We start from the raw sequence: 23,200 nt of genomic DNA, 5'->3' as shown, positions 1-23,200 counted from the left end.
CATTTTATTTGAATGTAAAATATTAATATGTGAAGAAAATATTAACTAAAGCTGTCAAAACTGTGTAAACAGTAGAACTGCACGTGTAAAAACTACAAATCCCTTTGAATTGTTGTGAACCAAAGATATAAAACGGTCCAAATTTAACATTCGAGCAAAGTACAACCTTTAATTTATTATCACATAAAGGTACATGTAAGGATGTCCAAAGAGAGAGGGGAGTCAGGAAACTAGGTCCACTGAAGCTACAACATACCCACCCACCAAGACACCACTGATCTTGTGTAAAAGGCGGCGACCAGGAAATAACCCATGCCAAAAGTCAGGTGTGAATGATCAAACGTGTTCAGTATCCCGTATGAAAATTCAGGGTTTGTGCTTAAAAGTAGTGTAAGATTGAAAGGTTGAAATAAAGGTCAACAAATGAAATTTGGCGGAGTTGAAAAAGATTTTTTTTAAAAAGAGAGAGTGAGTGTGAAAGAACAGTATGTCAGTGTAAAGGTGTTTTTCTCACAAGAATAATTGCATGCAGATAAAACCCGAGCTCTTTACTGCTCAAGCTGCCAGGAGAAAGAGCACTTCTTCTGCTGATGCAAGTGTGTGACGATGAGTGAGTGTGTCTGAGTGTGAGTGAATAAGCTGTGAGACTTTTCTTTAGTGGGAATGGGACATAATTGGCTCACAATAACCCATCAGTGTGGTCTTAGCGAGAGAACACCATCTTCTCCTCCACCTCTACTTCCCTCCTCGCCTCCTTCCTCACGCTCTCGTTCTCCGCGGTGACAGTGAGGGAGCAGATTCGACACATAAACACCACCCCTCCCTCCCTTTCCTCCCCCTCCTCCCTCTGTTTATTTACTCAGAGTCCAAAAACTGCACAGCACAGGGGAAAAAAATCATGGGGGGGGGTGTGGAGAGAAAAAGAGAGGAGGGAGTGAAGGAGGGAGGTAGATAGACAAACATACACTGCAGATTCAGCTGCACACACGTGGATGGGACAAGTACACATGCACTGCGCATACACACACACACACACACAAACATCACACACACACACACACACACACACACACACACACACACACACTCCTGGTGGAGCATCTAAATCACATTAGATGCCTGCCTGCCATCCATCACTCCCACAGACAAAAGCACATGCCGGAGAGGCAGGGAAACTGCATGGCAACATGCATAACCACCCACAAACAAACACACACTTGGTCACAGAGCAGCCAACACACCTTGAAACCAGACGACAGCGTGCAGGAGAAAGCAATCCCTCCTTACACACAATATTCCCCAATCAGGAACCAACTTGCATTCACTTGCACGCACATCACTGTCAGCACACATCAACTGTACGTTCAAGGATCCACTCATTTGCCTCTGTGCTGCTGCTGCTGCTCTGTGCGCTCAGCAAAGTTGCATTAGCATCAGAGAATATCAACAATTCCATGATAATGCAATGGAAAAAAAAACATGGTTGCTTTAAATATTTAAAACGGAAGCAGGGGCAAAGCGACATCTTGAAAAATCTTTTTTTTTCTGTCGGTATCAATCTTCTTTCCCATTAGAGGGGGATGGGGCCCTTATCTAACTGTGTGTGTGTGTGTGTGTGTGTGTGTGTGTGTCGACAAAAAATGTTTGTTGGGGGTGCCTCTTATCTTGAAGATGGTGCGGGTGCATGTCAGTGGGGTGCTTCTTACCTAATGGGATGCATGGTGAATGTGGGTGTGTGTGTGTTTGTGTTTTTTATCTAATGGTCTGTCTCTTGGGTAAAGTAATTGGCTGGCAAGACGTAGGGGAGGGAGAAGACGGAGTGGCGAGGAAAGAAGAGAAAAGAAGTGAAGTTTGAGGGAAGCAGGACAAACTTGATGTGTGCTCCATACATTATGAGACCATATGGTGCCCACTGTGCGACAGGAGCAGGCAGAGCACCACAGCGCAGCCCTCATCCACTCGTCTATCGAGCCAGTCTCTCAGCTCCCACTGTTCTCCCTCCCTCCCTCCCTCTGGCTCTGTCTGGTTAACTCAATAACATCTACAGCCTCCTCTCTTAGCTCACTGTTTTTTTTTTTACTGGCAGGGAAAGCAAAAAAAAAAAAAAAAAAAAATCAGCCTTCTTTCTCCTCCTGCTTCCTCTCATCCTAGACGACCGGCTCTGGCTTTCGTCTCCTCCACACCTTTCCCCGCTAGATGCTGTAGCAACCCCTCGACTCATCGTAGAGCTTAATCCGAACCAAAAAGGATTACTTCAATCGCATTAAAATCTGACAACTGACGGTGCTCTGTATGTGCCATCTCGATGATGACAAGCTCTGAGAGTATGTTTACACATGCACGTGTGCGGCACAAGGAGGAGGAAGACACTGAAATAACTTCTGCATCCGTACTAGATCGTCTGCTTGCAAACAGCAACAACAATTACAGTAGACAGTTCTCCACCACACTGTGTAGTTAAGAAATTGCTAATGACTGAATGCAGCTGCAAGCCCGTGCGTCTACGTGCATGCACACGGCATCAAAGCAGCTAGCGAGAGGGCTGCTCTTTTAGTTGGCTCATGAAATCATTTAAAATCGGCCCGCTCCCCACACACACTCACACACACAAACCCCCCACCCCACCCCACCCCCCAGCCGTTTGATGTGTAATGAGAGAAACCATTAGCAGTAAAAATGGGCTCTCCCCGCCCTGCCGCTCAGCAGATCTTAGTCAGAGCCACAGTTACATGTCTATTTATACATTCACTCCTCTTTAGATTTTCTTCTTCTCTAACAGGGAGCAGTTTGTGTGCAGCACACAGTGAAGAAAGCTGCTTTTCCTCCTGCCTCCTGCCCTTCTCTCCCTGTGTCTTCTTCTTCTTCTTCTTCTACTGCTTCTCTCCCTCTGTCTCTATTCCCATCCCCCCTCTCTGGCTGTCTCCTCCCTCTCTATACCCTTCCCCCAGCTCTTTCCTGCTCTGTGCCTCCCTCCCTCCCTCTCATCAGGCTATATGCAGCAAGGCACAAATTCATCGGGGGAAAGAGAGACAGCAAAGGAGAGCTGGAGATAGGGAGGGGGGTTGAAACGGAGAGATGGTTTGGACTGAAAGAGAGCAAAACAAGAGCGAATGACAGACTAACAGGGAATGAAAGGAGGAGGAAGGCGTGAGCCAGATAGAAAGAGACAGAGAGAAAGTGAGAGAGAGAGACAGAGGGGAAAGGAGGAGGGGTAGGTTGGTGGGAGACCAGCGGCGAGGAGGAGGAGGGAGAAGCGATGGGCGTTCCTCTCCCAGTTCCTGCGAGGTCAAAAGTTTACCGTGGTTTTAATTTCACCTTTCCGCAGCCAATCAGAGCGCGTATCCGGCTGCTGGGGGAACTTTGACCCACTCTGAGAATTTGACAGTAAAGATCTGAAGCTCGCCTCTGCTGCTCTGCCAACTCTCTCTCGTTTTTCAATTTTTTACTTGTTTGTTTATTATTAGTATTATTCCCACCTTTTCCACACAGAGATCCCCCCTGATCTTTATTTGAGGGTCCTTGAGAAAAATAACTGAAACCCAGTTGTTGCTGTTGTTGATCTAAAGTGATAGTGAGAAGGGGGAAGGGGGGAAAGAAAAGAGCCTTTATTGCTTTTTGGCATTTCTCTACTTTTCCTATGCTTTCTGAAACAGACGCCACCTAGATGGCATGTGGGTCGAAAACCACAAGATCAACAGCCTTTCCTCAAGGATGAACAATGCACGCCACAGCACTGACACTTGATCAAAACATCATATACATAAATAGTCACGGACCAATTGGAGAGACACACCCCGCATGCTGCCAGTGTGCTGAATAATGTGTGTGTATGTGTGTGTGTGTGTGTGTGTGTGTGTGTGTGCAGGCATGTGAGAGTGTAAGTGTGTATCTGTGAAGGGGGAGGAGGCTGCAGTTAGATCATAGCATCAGAGAGGGGAGGGGTGGCTCTGCAAATAGAGCAAGCAGAGAGTCGGCATGGCTGGCGACGGTAAGTAGAATGGCTTCAAGCCTCTTGTAAGGAGACTAGGCTGTGTGTGTGTGTGTGTGTGTGTGTGTGTGTGTGTGTGTGTGTGTGTGTGTGTGTTCTTCTATAGCCTCTTCATCACTGTCTGAGTGTGTATGTGCGTGTTTGATTAATTAACAGCCACGGTCACTGAAGAAGCTCCCTGTTGTTCTATTCTCCCCACATCAGCTGCACAATTGCCCCCACCCTCCTCCTCCTCCTCCTCCATCCACCTGACTGCGATAATAAGGCACGCAGGCGCACACACACACACACATACACACCCAAGAGCGCACATCCTCATGAGAGCAGCAGGCTGTAAATCTCGCGGGTGTGGGCAGATGAAGTGTAGACGGAGCAGACTCCGAGACGTGACGAGAGGTAAAGCCACCTTCCACCTGTAGCTGACGTTCTCTTCACAGACACTGTGTTCCCATTAAGACTAAATTATGTATGTTATAATCAGCTGGACTTGAAAGGATACATCACATTATACTTTCTTATTGCCAACAAATCCCATTAAAATACCAAAACCAACAATGAAAGTTTCCTTTTGTCAAGTATTGTCTGTGCATCCAAAGCCTGATGTAGCTCATTCCACTGTGGCATAGAGCGCCAGTGTTCAATAAAAACTATTAAAACCACATAAATGAGCCACGCTGTTGCACTGAGTGACATGTTTCTTCATTATGATGAACATGGACACTGTAGTTTATTTTCAGTCAATCCCACACACACTGTTCTGCTACTGTCAATACATACTAAAGCACTAAATCCATGACTGAAAAAAGACCTCAACAAAGGCACTATTCACTCATGTTTGAGTGACGTTTGCCAAAACAACAGTGTTTTAGGAAATTACACAGCCTTTTTTTAACATGTAAAAAATACATACTTGTGACCGCTTTTTAAAGATTTATGTCTTCAGAAGGAACCAATGGGTATGGGGCTTCGAGCCACAGACAGGCTGGGGAAGTCTGAATGTATCAAGAGACGGACAAAAGCATTGTTGGTTTTGGTACTTTCACAGGATTTCATGGACAGTTACAAAAATACAGAATATCACCAGCCTTACTCTAACTGTTTTCTTAATGTTTATTACTTTTATCAATGAGGAAAGTGTGAGTCTTTCAAGACTTGATACTAATATTCTCATAATAATTATATTATTATATTAATTCACTGATAATATTGGTGTGGTGTGCAACAGAACCCGAACTTTTCAGATCAGTGTTTTTGGCGAACAGTGACCTGATTGCTGTTTGCAACTAATAAACATGAATGCGAGTGTCGTTAACTCTAACGTACCATAAAGTGGCGGTAATGCACCAAAAAGCTGTTCACCAACTGCCAAAAAACATCATAAGAAGAACTTTAAAGCAGCGACTGAGGATTCACGGCACCCAGCATGCAAACTGAAATCATAGCACATCTTTAAGCTAGCGACTATAATGAAGTGATGGAGCCCGTATCATCCTGTAATCTATTCTATGTTTTTGAACTGCTGCATAATTTGGCTCACGTGGGCTAAATAAAACGTCTATTGCATCCACAGTATAATGTTAGTACCACCTCTTTTTCACTTTCTATAAACAAAGTAGGTTCTACTGACAAAGAAAAGTTCAGAGCAGCTCATTTAAAAAAAAAAAAGAAAAAAAAAGGAAGAAACATGAACTAGTTGATTTTTGGGGACTATGAACTTCGTTTTAATTGTGTGAACTTAACTTTGAGCTAGCTCTTGTTAAATGTGAACTTAAACAAAACTATTTCAAACTATCTCCCGATGCAAACTCTGTCAAAAAGACAACTGACAGCCAACAGACAAGCGTGGAACCTGCCATTAACACATCTTCAGTGTTTCCCTCTTTCTCTCAAAGTGTTGTTTTATCTTTCTCTCAATGCTTAGTCTGTCTTTCCACCTTCATTTGGCTGTTCTTTGGTCAGACAGAGGACCAGTGGGTTGTTTTGTGGCAGTGTGAAATTCAGGAGGGCTGAGAGTATTTGTGAAGAAGCATGAAGACGTTGAAAGTAACTGATGGCGTTTTTCCTTCCATCAGTTAAACTTTGTCTCAAAGCCCAGCGTTAAAATTTCAATTTGCTGAGGTTGTTGGTTTTCTTAAGGTGGATTTTTTTTACCACTGTTAAAGAATAACAGATATATTAAATCTATGCAAATATCTTGCAAACCCACAAATACGGCAGTTTAAACTATGCACTCTAACATAAGCTGCTATCGTAAAATGGTCTGTAACACCTTGCCTGAGGGAGAGAGGCCTCAGTGTTACCCCTGGGTTTAAGGTTACACAGTAAATGGACTGTTTGAAAAACACTTGAAATTTAACAATGTCAACTGCATTGCCCATTCTCCTGTTGCTTCAAACCCCCCCAACCCCCCTGTGGCAGTAAAACCGAAAACCTTTAGGACTCTCCCTTGTCTTTCCACCCTGCCTTCTTTCTTTCTTTTGTGCAGGAGAAGTAAAGTGAAGCTATGAAGCAGCCAAAAGCTTGTGGAAAAATCAGCATCAGTGTCCCTAACACTTATCCAGGACCTCGGTTTGTTTTGTCGGTAAATACAAACTCTAAAAGTGCTCAAAAAACAAACACACACTGCACCGTGTTTGCCATAGCACCGTAATCACACAGCAACAAGTTGCCCAACCCCCTTGAACCACCTCTAACTCCTCCGGCTATATTTCTGTTCTTTTGTGCAGCTGAAGTGTGTCAGGACAAAGGTTAAATACAGAGCAGTCACAAATTAGTCCTGACTAGTCAGAGTTGAATATATGTGTGTGTCTCTGAGTAACATGGTGTCAAAAGGACACGTAAAGCTAACGAAGATATACAGCAAGCAGAAATGCAAAGAATAAAACCAAGGAGAAATGGGGACTTGTCAGCTTGTTTGCTTTGTAACCAGTCTCCTGGTTCACTGATCAAACCTTCTGCATGTGTTAAATTTGTTTTGCACATAGTCTCATCCAGCCAAACTGTGTTTTGAGATCAAGGTGCGGCAGGAAGTCCTCCACCATAGAAACAGGAAGGATTATACATATAAACACTACTGTTGTTTTTGGACACATCTTTAATTAAAACTGCAGTCCAGTGATTTAGATTGTGCTCTATCAAGACTGTTCATCTCATGGATACAAGCTTGACTGTTTCCTGTTTCACACCCTTTTTGCTGTGTTTTGTCAAGACCAATAATTCATCTTTGCTGTTTTAAAATGCTGAAAAGTGTTGAAAAACCCTGACGAACTTTCACCAAGCAACCAATTAAGAGTGTGCTTGAAACAAATTAGTTCGCACAAAGTTTCAACCGACTACTTCAGAACTCAACGTTATTTACAGCTTTCAATCTAAACTTTGAGAAGTTCAAAATCTCAGTACACGTAAAGTGAGTGCGCATATCTAATTGTTCGTTTTTCAGAAAGTTAAACAAATTGTTGGACACCGCCCCAAGCAATTCCAACATTTGAAAAGGTGCAAGGGGAGAGCCGTCAGATGATCCCACAAGCATACTCAATCGTTTAGCCACCTGGGGCTAAGCGTGACTGCTTACTCAACACTTTGTGCAGCTGCTTCACAGTAAAAGTTTGCGGTGTAAAAAAGAAAATGAATTGATCATATGATCTCGACTTGTACAGCAAAGAAGCAAACAAAACAGCTCTTTAGCTAAGAGTGATGATTAAAGCCCCAGAACAAGTGTAAGCAGCTGCAGAACGAGCGGTGGAAGAGGCATCAGAAGGTGAAGAGATATCAGAAGACAGTGAAGCTGCTTTTATGACACTTTTATAAGTAGCTGTAAAATAATTGAAAGCCCCCTTTGATTTTTATGAGTATCTAGTAGTACATAGGGCCTAATAAGTACATATGTGCTCTGTAGCTATGTCCTATAGGCATTTTTATTTTTCAATAGCACAGTCATTTGTAGAATTTATTGCTGCCTTTGCTCCATTTATTTCCTTCCAACCATGGTTGTCTACACATAGTCTATGAAATTACAGTAAATAACAATAAACCGAAAAACTTTAGGATTTGAACCTGGCTCAAGTTTTGCCCCACTGTAATGCGTCACTCGGAAACAGACCAAACTGTCCTCCCTAACTCATATTCCATCTTCTGACTAGTACCTGTTTTTAATCCCAGTGTTATTTTGGGTCTGAACACCTGAGCACACCTGGCGAGTTGCTGTGGGCACAGACTTCCTGACTCTACACAACAGTCAGATCATGTGAAAGAGTTTCCCAACACTATACAACACTTTGTTCTTTGCTGAACACCGCTGACCAGAACTAAAGGTCGAACTAGAAGTGTCCTCCAGGTAAATTATTAATGGCTTGTTTTCTTTTCCTCCCTGCACCTCTGCTCTCCCTCGGTCCGTCTCCTCTCCCCTTTCTCTCGCTTGGATTGTTGTTTTCTCACTCCGCTCCCTCTCATCCAGTTGTTCCCACCTTTTCTTTCCCTCTTCCCTCCACCCACTCCCTGCTCTCCCTCCCTCCTTTTCTCTGTCTAAGTCTAGTGTGGAGATGGTGTTATTTTTAGCCCTGGTTAGATAGGGAGAGAGATCTTGCTGGGCTAACACTTACTCTCCACAAGGCCTTTACTGGAGACCTGTCACCAACGTGTGAGAGAAAAACAGTGTTCAGTTAACACATATAGTGTGCATGTGTTTCCACCGTGTATGTGTATAGACTGTAGTATCACTTAAATATTGCTAAGCTAGTAGACAGTAAAGTCCTCACGATAACAGGCATCAATCATGCTTAAAGGTGCTATATGTAAGTATTTGCTACCGCTACATAGCCAACGTTAGCATGAACAGCTGTTTACTTACCAGTCTAGAAGAAACGTTACATTCCTTTACTTGCCAAGAGCTGTCTGTAGCAGTGGAAAGCAAAGCCAATGTTAACTCATTTTGCTTCCATTTGTTTCACTTCTTTACCGCCAGACGAGGTTTCGTGCCCTTTCAGCAGCGCTACTTCTTCAAACTCGCACACTGGACGCTATGTGACTCACTGTTGTCTCTTAAGGTACAAAGTGGTATTACATGATGGGACGGGCCACGGATAGCTGGTTAACTTTAGTAGATATCTCTCCAACACAATACATAGACATCTTTGGCATAACAACATAAGTTATTTCTTCACATTCTGTTGATAATTTTTGTTAATTTTCAAATGTTTGAAACTAAAATACTTGCATATAGCACCTTTCAATGTATGATCTGTGAAGTGCACAAGATGATGAAGCAGGTTGTTACGTTGTTTTTTGCGCTAAAGGTTTAAGCTTGCTATGCATTAGTTAGTTTGTGGTGCATTTAGCAATAGCAAACTACGGGTACGGGATGGAGAACAGAGACTAACTAAACTATAGTGAAGCTCAATTCACATGTGCTTCTCTGGTTTCGTAAGCAATATGAATTTACTATTACAAAGAGATGCTACTGAAATGTTTGCAATGTAAAAACGCTGACATAGACACAGAGGACAGTGAAGAAGCTGCCTTGCTCAGGGACACTTTGGGTGATTTGCGGTGGCTTTGTGTCCCATTCAAGTCACAATGACTCAGCATTATGCGATTCCTAGAGTCTTATGTCAAAACAGAGTATTGGGATGGAACAAGGAGGGATCATTGAAAACAATCTGATCCTATCCAGCTGGATATCCATGAGGAAGGGAGTTTTATAGAAAGGACAGCAAAGTAATCATTCAAAAACCTGTGATGGTTTCATTGAAAGTAATTTTTTATTTTTCTACACACAGTACACTGTTCCCTAGGAAGCAGGCCTAAATGTGTCTTATTTGTCTAAAATGAATGAATATTATGATCCTGCAAAGAATCTAACGAGACAATAAATGTGATATGTTTATTGTTTTAAGCGATGCTGGTGGTATGGTTCTATGGCAATGTCAGTCTGTGGGTCGTCCACCACTTTGGTCGAGGCTGAAATAACTCAACAACTATTAGATGGGCTACCATGAAATTTTGTACCAATATTCATGGCCCCCACACAGTGAATCATTATGGTTTTGGTGATCGGCCCACTTTTCGTGCCAACATCAGGTCAAAGTCACTTATTTTGTGATATTGAATTGTTTATTTACCTGTACCTCTCCTGTTACTTTACTGTTATCAGTTCAAATGGCTGGACCTACACACATTTGTCCAGACTTGGTTTTTCACAGGGGACTGAGCATTTCCCCCAGCACAGTACACCTGAATCTACCGGGGATGTCAACAGTCTGTCAGACAGTCTTCAATTAGTCGAGCTTGATCAGCTCAATAAACATCACCAGCAGCCTTGTAGATCTGCAGGAAAGCCAAGGCTGCTCACCTGATGGTTACCTGAGTGGGCAGCCGAGTCCAACAGCAGATGATATTTCATCCTGGGCATCATGTCTAACCGATGCCAAACTGAGACACGGGAATTTGCACGTGAACACAGCAAGCCTTAAACCAAGCGAAGCCTTTTCTTGGGGTAAAGTCAGATCTGCTGGACAACACCTACAAATACACAACACAATGGCTATAAAAAGCCCCTGGAAGAGGAACAGAGAGGAACCGGAATCTTTGTCTCACATTGCATCAAATCAATATTTAAATTCTGGCCCCTTTTCCTCTAACGAGAGCATGAGGATGTCACTGCCTGTTTACTACCACTCAGATCTCACAGGACTAACAAATTCATATTGAGGGAGGGCGGCAGTAAAAGAAAATGAGAGGGGTGGGGTGTTAGAGAGGAAAAAGCTGATTCAACCAAAGACGCTCCCCCTGCCTGAGCTGAAGCAGATGCACAGAGGGCTTCTTTCCACTTCCCAGCTTGGCAGAAACAGATGGGTAAAGGTAGTAACTCTGCTTAGTCCCTGTCCACAGCAGAATGTGAAATTCAGCAGTTTGACTAAAGCCTGAGCCGCGTCTTCTCTGAACGTCATTTGCATGCTTTCAAAATCTCCTAAGTCATACACTGACCGAGCACTTTATTAGCGACACCATACTTATACTGGGTAAGGCCTCCATTTGCTCTCAGAACAGCCCTAGTTCTTCCTGGCATGGATTCTACAAGATGTTAGAAACATTCATTTAAGATTCTGGTCCATATTGACATGACTGCATCACATCATTCATGCTGCCAATCTCCTGTTCTGTCACATCCCAAAGGTGTCCTACTGGATTCAGATCTGGTGACTGAGGAGGCCACTGAAGTACACTGAATTCATTGTCATGTTCATGAAACCAGTTTGAGAATTTTGCTCTGTACCATGGAGCATTATCATGTAGCAGTAGGTAGTATGACGTTGTGACCATAAAGGCATGCACAAACTCAAACTGTGGCATTTTAACCATGATTGATTGGTATCGAGGAGCCCAAAGTGCCAAGAAAACATTCCTCGCACCATTACATCACCACCAGCCTGGACTGAAGCCAGGTTGGATCCGTGGATTCATGCTGTTGACATCAAACTCTGACTCTACCAGCTGCGTGCCTCAACAGAAATCCAGATTAATCGGACCAGGCTGCATTGTTTCTCTCTTCTTTTGTCTTCAACTGTCCAGTGTTGGTGGGACTGTGTCCAGTGTTGGTGGGACTGTGTCCAGTGTTGGTGGGACTGTGTCCACTGCGGCCTCAGATTTCTGTTCTTGGCTGACAGGAGTGGAACCTGACGTGGTCTTCTGCTTTTGCAGCTCATCCACCTCAAGGATCAACGTGTTGTGCATCGGTGTTTTTCTGCTCATGACAATTGTAAAGGGTGGTTACCCGAGTAACCATAGCTTTCCTGTCAGTGCCAACTGGTCTGATCATTCTCCCCTAACCTCTCTCATGTACAATGCATTTCCATCTACACAACAGCTGCTCACTGGATGTTTTTTGCATCATTCTGAGTAAACCGAGGATCCGAGGAGCTCTGCTGTTTCAGAAATGAGGAGACCGAGAGTTTCATGCTGAAGCCAAAGAAGTGCTTCAACTGAGTGACGCAACATTATTTATGGGAAAAATGAATAGAAATGTTTCTTCCAGAACCAGAGGCCAAAATAGCTACAATTCTAATGTCTACCATTTCATATATAAAGTGATTTCACCTCTATTGTGCTCTTTATGGTTGCCTTGTTGCCTTATCTTGTTTAAATGATACTGTGTAACTTTAAATTGTTTGTTTTTATTGCTTTTTGTGTGGAGCCCTGCAGGACTAATGACCACTTTATGGAAGCTAATGGGGATCCAAAAGAAAAATAAAGATTTACGCCATCACCAATGCTTGTGAAAGGTGCTGTTGTATACAGTATGTTGCAACTTAGCTTGACAGGAGATAGAGATAAACAAGCCTCTGTGACATCACAGCACCAACACTGTGGCCTTGGAGGGGAGGTGGAGGGACAGCCAATCGGACGAAGCCCGCTCAACTGGCCCGCTGCTCCACTCCAAGGTGACGAGGTGGGGGTAGCAGACCTTGGAGTGCTCTCCTGCTATCCTGATATGAGCGATGCTGCTGCTGCTGGTGACACTGGAGAGAGGAACTGGTGGATGGACATGGCTATGTGTATATGTGTGTGTGAGTGTGCGTTTTGGGGGGGTGGTAGAGTGATATGGGAGGTGTGGCGGCTGAGGAGAAGGCAGGACAGGAGTGAATTAAGTTGAGGAGATGGTCGCGTAACAACCGGGTTCAGGCAGAGTTTAAACCACTTGCTCGCTGCGCTGCAGCTGGTAACATTTACCTCAACTCCTACCCCATAAATGTTTGTGTGTGCATGTGTGTGTGTCTGCACGTGCGTGTCTGTGCACGGGCACGTTAAGGAGCTCTAAAACACATGAACTAAGCCTGGATTTTTACAATGGAAAATAAGTAAAAAAACAGAGCTCCCCTTCTTACACACTCTGAGGACCCCTTTAACAAGCATCTATTACCTTACGGCAAGAAGAAATGTGAAACTAACCCCCTCCTCCACCTAAAATCCAGCTCTCCTCGGCTTGGGGCTCACAAAAAGGTGACAGATTGAGTTTTTCGAACTCTATTTTAAACAATGATACATACACACACGGCCGCTCTACCCCATCACATCACTGACCACAAAAAGTGACACGATTCCTCATTGCGCTCCCAGAAAATCGTGACTCTGTGTTGGTTTGTGAAAATCCTGCTGAACTCTGTGTGCACCCTGCGAAGAGCAAGAAAATAATAATAAAATAAAAAAAAGCAGTAGAAGAACAAAAGCCACCGTCCATGTTAGGCTCCAGCACATGTTGTCTTTACATGATTTTGAGGCAGATTCACTTATAGGAAGCCAAGTGCTTATCTGTAACACACGCTGACAGTGGTCTTCTGCTGTTTGACCTTAATGTGTTTGCAGAGCAACAACATGTGAGTCAGGTTTCTTAAGGCCCCTTCACTGTGTGATTTCCAGTGCTTCCAGATAAAAGTCGGCAAACATGATCGTAATGAGGTCAAAACTTTTGTCATCAATCCAAAACAGTGGCCCTATAATTACCATGAGACGCCGACGGCTAATTTAATGCTTTGCCCAAAGAAAGCCAAATTCTGACAGTGTCTGAAATTTAAGATGAAATTCTCTGAATAAACTGGCAGAGGCGACATTGTAAGGATTTTTTTAATAAGCAAAAGGGAGATACGGCCTTATGACCTTAAAATAATACTGCAATGTATTTTGCATTAACTATATTTATGGTGATATAAAATCTGATGGCAGATTGACCTGCTGTACTGGCATTAGTTGAGTTTGGCCAATCAATAATGAAATTTAAACCAACTTCAACTCCAAAATGTCCTACATGTAAAAATCAAACTAACTTCAGCTGTTTGTGACATGACTTGTGTGATTTGGACTTGTGTCACAAGTCCCCATCTAAAAATGTGCCATTTTCCAAATTTGTAAAAACTTTTTTTTCATACCAGCATAGTGTTGTTGTGCTTCTCTGATTAATTACTGCCATGGCATTTGGTGCATATATTCATGGTGGCCAGAGGATGAATGTTTTTCTCTAACGCTACTGTGAAGTTGTCATTTGTGGTTTGAAATTAAATGTCTCGACAACTACTGGATGGAAAATATGGTTCATAATTCATGCCTTGCTCAGGACAAAGTTAATCACTCCCTAACCCTAAATACTTTGGTTTATGACCACAATACCTGCTCATTTTTGTTTAGTGCAAATTAGCAAACACATCACCACATGTCATTGTTAAGATGCTGCCATGCTAGCATTAGCATTTAGCTCCAAGCACCACTGAGGACTCTGTCCTTGGATGTCTTGTTTCCTATCTTTATGCTGGTAAATAGAGTAAACAAGAAGCAGTACGAGTCTACGAATCTGACATGCCTCAAAATAGGCATCATCTGACATAGATTGTCACCAAGATTTTATTAGACCCAATTTAGCACACTGTAACATGCGATGAACCTGCAAGAGGGTTGTTTCGACACGGTGTATTGGGGCCTTGAGTGTACAATGTGTGCTATACTGGGTCCAGTCAGTGCCGGCAAACATGCAGCAGAGGAGAGGAGAGGAAAGGAGAGGAGAGGAGAGGAGAGGAGAGGAGAGGAGAGGAGAGGAGAGGAGAGGAGAGGAGAGGAGCCCCAGGTAGCTTCACAGCAATGCACCATTAGAGAAAGGAAAACACAAAGCCAGGCTCTGCTGCTTGCTTCTTCTCCAGCCACTGTATCCCTCTCTCTCCCACTGACCAGCTAAATATTTTATCAGCTGGCCAAAGAACCTACAAGCCTGAGGGCCAGGGGTTCTTTTTTGTTTGTTTCTTTATTGAAGAAAGTAACTGTGCATGTGTGTGTATGTCTCTGTCTATGTGTGTGTAGTGTGTGTCAGAGGGGGGTGGAGGGAGGGCTGAGTTTGTTCACAGACCACAACGTCACCAAAGTGCTTTTGATTGGTCACTTTGAAGTAGTTTCTCTCTCTCTCTCTCGCGCTTTCTCTCTCTCTCTCTCTCTCTCCGTGTGCATCCTCTGTGTAGCATGCTGCTCAGTTCAGAACTGGATGAACGACCTTGAGCAGGCGCGAAGGGCTGTGTTGCCATGGCAACGAAGCCTCGTGCAACCAGTAACAGCTGGATGCAACAGCACTCCCTGAATTTTAGCGGGAGTCGCCACGTTAATAAAACGACTCTCCATGTCTCCTTCCCCCTTCTGCTCTTCACTCTCTACCCCACGCCCCCCCCCCCCTCATCTCTCTCCACTCACATACATAGACCAGTACTAACACAAAAGATAGCAATGGTCGCACATAAATACAGTATGTCTGATATTAACACATAAACTTACTTCACTTCCTGGCCAGTGGCTAATTGTGTACAGCGAGAAAGATGCACAAAGGAGAAGACAAAGGCTTAGGTGAACAAGATGAGTGGAGGAGAAAAAAGACAGAATTCAGGAGTGAAGCGCAAGTAACAACACAAAACACAGAACAGGGACAAATGCATCAGGATGGGCACTTGACATTCCTCTCACAGAAGAAATACCTCTCAGAAAAGGATATGAGCTGCACTGAGGCATTCTGGGGAAAGAAAGGAAACAGAAACCGATACCCCGTCAACTGTTGTTCTGACAGAGCATCAGCTCGTCCTCTCTCTCTCTCCTCCTCTGCTTCTCCTCCTAACAACTCTGCCTGATAATCAGTTATTCCATTATCACATACTTAATGTATAAACAACTTTTCAGCTTCTGAACTTTACAAAATTTTTCTACTGAAATGATGAAATAAAGGTCAACTGGATGTCCTAACAGGTCAAATAGCAGAAGTGACTGACACAGCTCTTGGAACAATTTCAGGCCAATGTGAGGAAGGCCTGAACTATGTTTGCTGTTAGTCTGAGCAGGTCAGCACGTGTTAAGTGACCTGGTTTCACAACTCACTCCAGATCCGTGTTTAACACAGTCCTGACAAGAGCAGGACAATATAAACACGATTTACCTTGATGACAACAGAATGCCACTATGAATGAATTTTAGAAATCATTTCTATCATTAACTAATATCTGACTGATTCTGATTACTCGTTTTAGTCTAAAAGCTGAAAAATGTTAGAAAAATGCCCATTTGTAGTCCAATATGATATCTTCAAATTGCTTATTTTGTCCAACTTACAGTCCAAAATTCAAAGATGTATTAAAAAGAAAAAATATATACAAAATATATAAATATAAAATATAAGAATTACAGAGCTGATTGCTGACTGGCTGGTGAAACATCTCCTTAGATATCGTTGGTTCTTTTAACTGTCATCAGTTGCTGGATATTAATGAATTTTGCAATATGAATACATTTAGTTTAGTAAGACCTTCATAATGTTGATAATTCAGTAAATGTGGTTTATTGTCCAGCTGTAGGTATGAAACTGTTTTTGGAACAACACAGTGAACACATATAGTTACTTCCCGAGGAATCACTAAAGAATTAGTGTAACTACATATATAGTGGATAATGGGGCGCCCAGGTGGCCTAGGGATTAAGGTGGCAACCATGAACCACAACGCCCCTGGTTTAAATACGCCCCATGTTGCATGTCATTTCCTCATCTCACTCCCACTCATCGCTCTGTTGATGAACTCATACAGACACAAAACATGCAAAAAAAGAGGGCACAGGACAGTGGCTCAAATTCAGATCTTTCCTCCAATAAATCTTTTAAATCTTAAACACACGCAAACATGATTGCAGAAGGTGAAGCGCTTCAAATGTTTTTCACACACACACACACACACACACACACACACACACACTTGTACTAATGTAAATAAGGAACCACTTTTAAAGAAGTGAAAATTGAGATTCAGAAAAGCTCTGGTAAAAAAAAAATTTAAAAAAAAATCTACACAATAGCAGCAATGTTTTTCTTGCAGACCAATGACATCATGTGTGAACGAACAATAACAACTGCGACCGAGAGTCTGGTGCTCAAAGGGGGTTTTAATGTCTGTTTATTCTGCTGCATCACAGGGTCTGTGTCAGTCACAAATCTCACTTTCACACGTGGTCTTTCTTTTGGGAACTGCTATGTCACACTGTGCTCAAGGCAACCAAAGCTGTAGCTAATTTTCCTCTATATTTTAATTTTAGTGACATTTCTCTCATGAAATGTTTCACTTCATTTTTCTGCCGATTTCCTCAAATTGCATAAACCAATAAAAATGCAAATCAGTGCAGAGACTGCTTATTTATGCTTTTAGTCCATGTTCTCCATTCTTAATAACTGTTTGGCGAGCCATTTAAGTGTCATCTCTCTGCTAGTGAATCAGTGATAGATGAGAAATGAGTCAATCCCCTCCTGGATTTTTTTTTAAACATTACTTCTTTTTTTGTAATCATCCTTTAGGGCTTCTGTTTTCTTTTTACACATGGACAGTGATTGGTGCTTCCCTGGCAGTCAGGATGAGCTGGTTTTAAGTGTGTTTTGTTTCATAGTGTAACCCTAACCCTGGAGGGACAGATGCTGTAAGGGGTCATTGGCAAGACATATAAGTAGAAAAAACAGAGAGTAAAATATAAAATATAACACGTTGTTTTCCTAAATACATATATGTCACATGAAAAAATTTGGAGTTGCAATATTAGCTGTAATAATAATCTATAAGCATTTAAAACCAATGCCTACCAACCCCTCTAAAGCTAAGTAATTAACATATTATAGTGTCCAAAAACACAGCCCAGCAAATCAAAACTTTTGTTGTTTTTTTTGTACTGATCAATTTTCTAATTCAGCTCTCAACAAGAAAAGAAAGGAGTGTAATTCCAAAATGTTGAACTATTCCTTTAAAGTCTGCTTTTTGTCTGTTTGCCTTCATCGACTGTGACATTTAAATAACTGTAGTGTTTTTAAAAAATATATTTTTGGTGATTCATTTGACTTGAGAGTCTCTTTGTGATACTGCAGGTGGTGTCAACGCTGAGAAATTGTGGCACTGTAGCACCAACATTTCTTCCTGTATCATCTTGACTCATGAAAGCAGCTTCCGGCGCAACCACTAGAGCATTGACTCCAACACAAACAGCACATTCATATCACTCACACACATACACACAACACACAGCTCATAAAGCAATAAACAAAGGAAGTTACAGTTGTATTATTAAAAGTATAAATCATTTTTTCAGTTTGAGTGTAAAATACTTATGAGTGCACTTATGGGAGGGAGAAGGAGAGACAGAGGGGGAAGCTCTCTATAACTAAACATTCAACTAGCAATTAAAATATTCTTAACACTTGGAGGTCAATTTAAATCTCAAATGTTAATAAATAAAAAATAAAACTCAAAGCTTTCAAATTGACACTATGAAGGACTTTCATTGATTGTTAAGTGGAGAGTGGCATTATGAGCCTTTCAAGCAGCCAAGAGGTTTTTTTTAAACTGGATGTGGGTAGTACTTCTGGTTTCAAACTGTTAGCTGTACAATAAAATAGAGATAATTTAGGTGTCAAAGCTAAAGCCAACACATAAATCCCCTCCATCTCCGATTTATTATTAGAACATCAGCGGCAAAATGTGTCTCTTGATGACTTTGCAGACGGGAATGCTGGCTCTGTGGCTTCTGGCTCAGGAGGAGGGCCACAAATGTTGACAAATATTGACTTGACATATGCAAAATCATACGAATAACACATCAAAATTCAGTTTTTGTGTTTATTCCCTCCCCTTCAAGCTTGACTGTGTGAATGATCCATAAGCTGCTCATTTGTAGGGTTGGGCATCAAACTTCATTACGAGTTTTGGCGTTGACCAAAATGTGTTTTTTAAATTTTATTTTTTGGGGAGCATGTTTGCCTTTATTCTGACAGGACAGAGAGAGATAGACAGGAAAGTCAGGGAGAGAAAGAGCTAATGATTATTTGATTATCGTTAAATCTGCTGATTATTTCCTCGATTAATTGATTGGTCATTATTCTATAACAATAAAAAAATTGTTAAAATTCCCTTCAAAAATGTCCAGTGCCCGATGTGAATGGATATTCAGTCTACCACCAAAACCAGAAAATATACATGTGAGAGGCTGAAACCAGATAACACTGGCATTCTTTCTTAAAAATTACTCAGAATGAGAGATGTCCCAATCAATCAGCCGCCGATCATGATCAGCCAGTTTTCATTTAAAAATACATAGATCTGCAGATCGGTATGAATGCTGATCAGCTTAAGACCGATCACCTGTGGTTAATACTCATACTTACAACAGATGTCTGCGGCTGAGAGACGCACTGTGTGCTGTGTCCTACATTGTTCACTGCACGGGCGCACGACATGACACCAAAACAAAACAACAAAACAGGACTGATGTAACGTACGCCATCTGCAATGCGTGCCAAAAATGATCAATATCGGCCAATCCACGCCATCGATCACAGACGATTGGTATCAGTATCGTGGCAAAGAAATGTGATCGCAGCATCCCTACTCAGAACGATTTCTCGATTATCAAAATTGTTTATTATGTTAGAAATAGTTTCAATTTTATGTTGTTAGACTAATTGATGAATCAACTAATCATTGCAATTTTGTCAGTAGTGTCAAAAGATATCAGTGTCAGTGTGATATCAGATCAGTGTCAAAAGATATCCAATCCAATTGGGAGAAACTTTGTGAGATCACATCAAAACAGGAATGGGGGGTATCCACCGCTGGACTGGAGATGCCCAAGTAAAGACACAGAGGACACAAGTGAGTGAGATAGAAAAAAAAAAGAGAACGACCCCTCCTCCACAAAGCGAAATCAATGAAAGCTGGTGAAGATTAATTCCTGTTTAACACGTCCTGACACATGGGAGAGGGGCCCCAACAACAACAGGACAACAGTTCAGCTCACCACACTGGAGCTGGGGGAGGCAGGGGACAGAGAAAGACATACCACAGAGAGAGAGAGAGAGAGAGAGAGAGAGAGAGAGAGAGAGACAGAGAGAGAGCGAGAGAGAGACAGAGAGAGAGAGAGAGAGAGAGAACAGCAAAGAATGTGGATCGTTTGAGTCACAAAACTTCCTGACTCCACAAAAGAGGACACAAAGAGAAGGACACAAAAGACAAGAATGCCAGGTAGAATTCCAGCAAGAGGCTCCACCTGAGCCCCTCCCCTTTCCATACACACCCCCTCTCTTTTCCACACACACACACACACACCCAGAGCTTCCCATGCTCCAAGGCTGGTGTGTGAGGTCCTGCCTCCCTCCCGCTCAGCCTCGTGAGCCCTGCCCCCAGTGCCTGACCCAGTCACCAGCATCCCCTGCTAACCTCTGTCCCCTTTTTCCCCATTCAGCAAACATCATGCATCACTGTCACCCGTCCTCCTCCTCCTCATCCACGCATTCATCCCGCCATCCGCTTAGCGAAGACCCCTCATGGGTGCCTGTGGGTCCGAGCAGCTTGCCCACACCCTTCCCTGACCATGTTCCCTTCGACTGGTTGTGTGCAGGTCGTAGGCGCGTGTGTGTCAGCACGTGTGCGGAGACTCGGGCCACAGAGTTGACTGTAAATCTGTCAGGAGAGAGGTGCCATGAGACGAGACGAGGGCTCCTTACTGCCACACCCCTCCACTTTGGCCATTGACAGTTTGGCCGGAAGAGCCAAAATGATTAATCAATTAAATGATTAGTTGATAGACAGAAAATTAAATCAGCAACAATTTTGATATATATATTGATAATAATAATAATAATGATAATAATAATAATAATAGATTAATTGTTTAAACCCCTAGTAGGTGGTCAAAAAACAGAAAGAACAGACAAGAACTGACATCTCTGCTTTCAAATGATTTAAGAACCTCATATCGCTGCAACAATACTTTGGAACAGGAATATAGGTTTGAAATGATTAGTCGATTAATCAGTTACTTGTTCACAATGTTTTTAAGTTTCATATACTTAATGATTAAGCAAGAACATAATCACCAGATTAATCAATAATGAAAATAATCAGTAGTTGCATCCTTATAGGAATATATACAAGTAGAATAAACTGACTAGGCAAATAATGATTATTTTTATGATCCATTCACCTGTCAGTTATTTTGTTGCTTAATCATTTGGTCTATGTTCTACTGAAAAATAGAAAATAATTTCCACCACACAGGCTGATGTCTTCTCATGTCTTTTTTTTTTGACCAACAGACGAAAACCAGGTTTATTATCATAAAATACAGAAGAAAACCAGCAAATGTTCATATTTCAATCAATTAATTGACTAAACCTTCCAGGTTTGTAGGCCAAAAAAAACTCACAATACATTTTCATTATGTCCTTGCCTCTGTTACTTACTGTACAGCTTTTTTTAAAGAATTGCTCTAATGTAGAGTTTATTATATCATTATTCAGTGTATTCTATCAATCAATCAATCAATCAATCAATCAATCAATCAATCAATCAATCAATCAATCAATCTATCTAAATCTAGAATCACGTTTAACTAATTCTGACAATTTGAGTGTAAACCTTTCAGATCAAAATAGTTTGATGTAATTCAAAAGGGATCAAGAACAATAACTGTTTTATTTTGGGTATGTCATCGTCAGGCTTGTGCACAAAGAAGGCGGTGTTCATTAATGTCATTTATCAATCAAAAACTCTTAACCATTCTCTGGTAGCACTTTCTCAAATGTGACGATTTGCTATGCTCTTCTCAGATTTAGATCTCTATAAACTGAATATCTTTGGGTTTTGGTTGATCAGACAAAATGAGACATTTGAAGACGCCACAATGAATTCTGTGAAACTGAGATGGACATTTCTCACATTTTTTTTCATGTTTTCTAGACAAGAGATAATGACAACTTAATGGATAATGGAAATAATCGTCAGCCGTATCCCTATTTAGTCAGGAAATAAAGCTGCAAATGAAAATAAATTTAATCTCCGACCACTGTATATAATAAATTGACATCCCTCACATTTCCACACTGACACACAAACCATCTGCATCACTTCTATTTAACTTATGTTTACACACACTGAAGAGTACACTGCTATTATTCAGTTTGAGCAGGTACTGTAATAGGGCTCTGGTGACATGCTGAAGGACACGGTGCTTTTCAATGCACATGCACACACACACACACACACGCGCGCGCTGTACAAGGGAACAAACCGTGAACGTTCAGGGTTACAGGGCAGTGTATATGCACAGGGCCACGTTGCTGCCCCCTGCAGATATACAGTGAGCTACATTATTGAGGATGAAGCAGATGACAGGAGAGGTTATGAAGGAGACCAAACAGGGAAAACATAAGCACGGCGAGCATTCACTCTTCCACCTCACGCTCTTACAGGCAATACATGCCTCATTCAATGTACTGACTTGCACACTAAAGACATACAGGAGAGTCAGTGCACTTTTTATCGCTCAGCACACAGGACCCGGGCAGGCAGGCAAGCAGGCAGGCAGGCAGGCTGACTGACTGACATACATCCAGTCAGTCAGTCAACATCTTGTGCCTCTTAACGAAGCCGCTAAATTACACCGCTAGCCTCCTTCAAACATGATGCATGTGATACACAGCTGAGCATGTTTGCATGCTCTTGATCAACAAACATTTCGGGTCCAAATTCCCTCATGTTGAGACAGCGTCGGGCTCAGCTAATGCACAGTTTCCCACCGCCCGCCGACAGTCAGCAGCAAGCAAGACAAATTAGTCAACTATCACCATGTTTGAGTATCTACGCGAGTGTAAAGTGTGTGTGCTCTCCCCAAAACTTCCCGAGGTACTGTATCAATTGGAAACACTTCTGTGATCCACCAGCTTGTGCGTAAACTGGCCAGCTTGCATGATCGCCAAGTTATCAAATCTGCTAAACAGTTATTCATTTTGCAGCACAGCGTGACAAACAAACAGGACGCCTAGCATGCACTTCATCACGGCCATGAACAGGTTAGTAAACCTTTGCTGTCATGTACTAAATGACCATGCACTGTGCCCTCCGCACTGTGCCGATGCCAATATTGTGTGTGCACCGCCGCTGGGAACCCAAGTCAGTACGTTTCCGTCCTTCTATCGAAATGTAAACCAAATGCAAAGTCGGGTTGAATCAGCTGAATGTCATGAAACACGCTGCACGGTCTTACCTTGTGGACGTATCTCTCTACCGGATCGATAATTTCTTCTTTACACCATTAACTCTCCGCCATCTTCGGCACTGTTTGTTTAAATGGGAAACACTCCCGAAGCCCAAGAAGCCAGTTCTGTAAGTTGAGGCGTCG

The 23,200-nt window shown here is 42.3% G+C and overlaps 1 protein-coding gene across 2 annotated transcripts in view; it reads right to left on the bottom strand.

The window, feature by feature from the left end:
- Positions 1–23,200, bottom strand: part of LOC130174798 (nuclear receptor coactivator 3-like) — a 64,746-nt gene extending 41,546 nt beyond the window's left edge. For both annotated transcript variants that reach the window (XM_056385003.1, XM_056385004.1), the window contains exon 1: positions 23,066–23,200. The gene's annotated coding sequence lies outside the window, so the exon portion shown is untranslated. The remainder of the gene's footprint in view (positions 1–23,065) is intronic.

The sequence above is a fragment of the Seriola aureovittata genome, chromosome 9, assembly GCF_021018895.1.
Source record: "Seriola aureovittata isolate HTS-2021-v1 ecotype China chromosome 9, ASM2101889v1, whole genome shotgun sequence".
In the NCBI taxonomy this organism is placed as follows: domain Eukaryota; kingdom Metazoa; phylum Chordata; class Actinopteri; order Carangiformes; family Carangidae; genus Seriola; species Seriola aureovittata.
The sequence above is the reverse complement of the archived record's forward strand: the minus strand, read 5'-3'. Positions and strand labels throughout refer to the sequence as shown.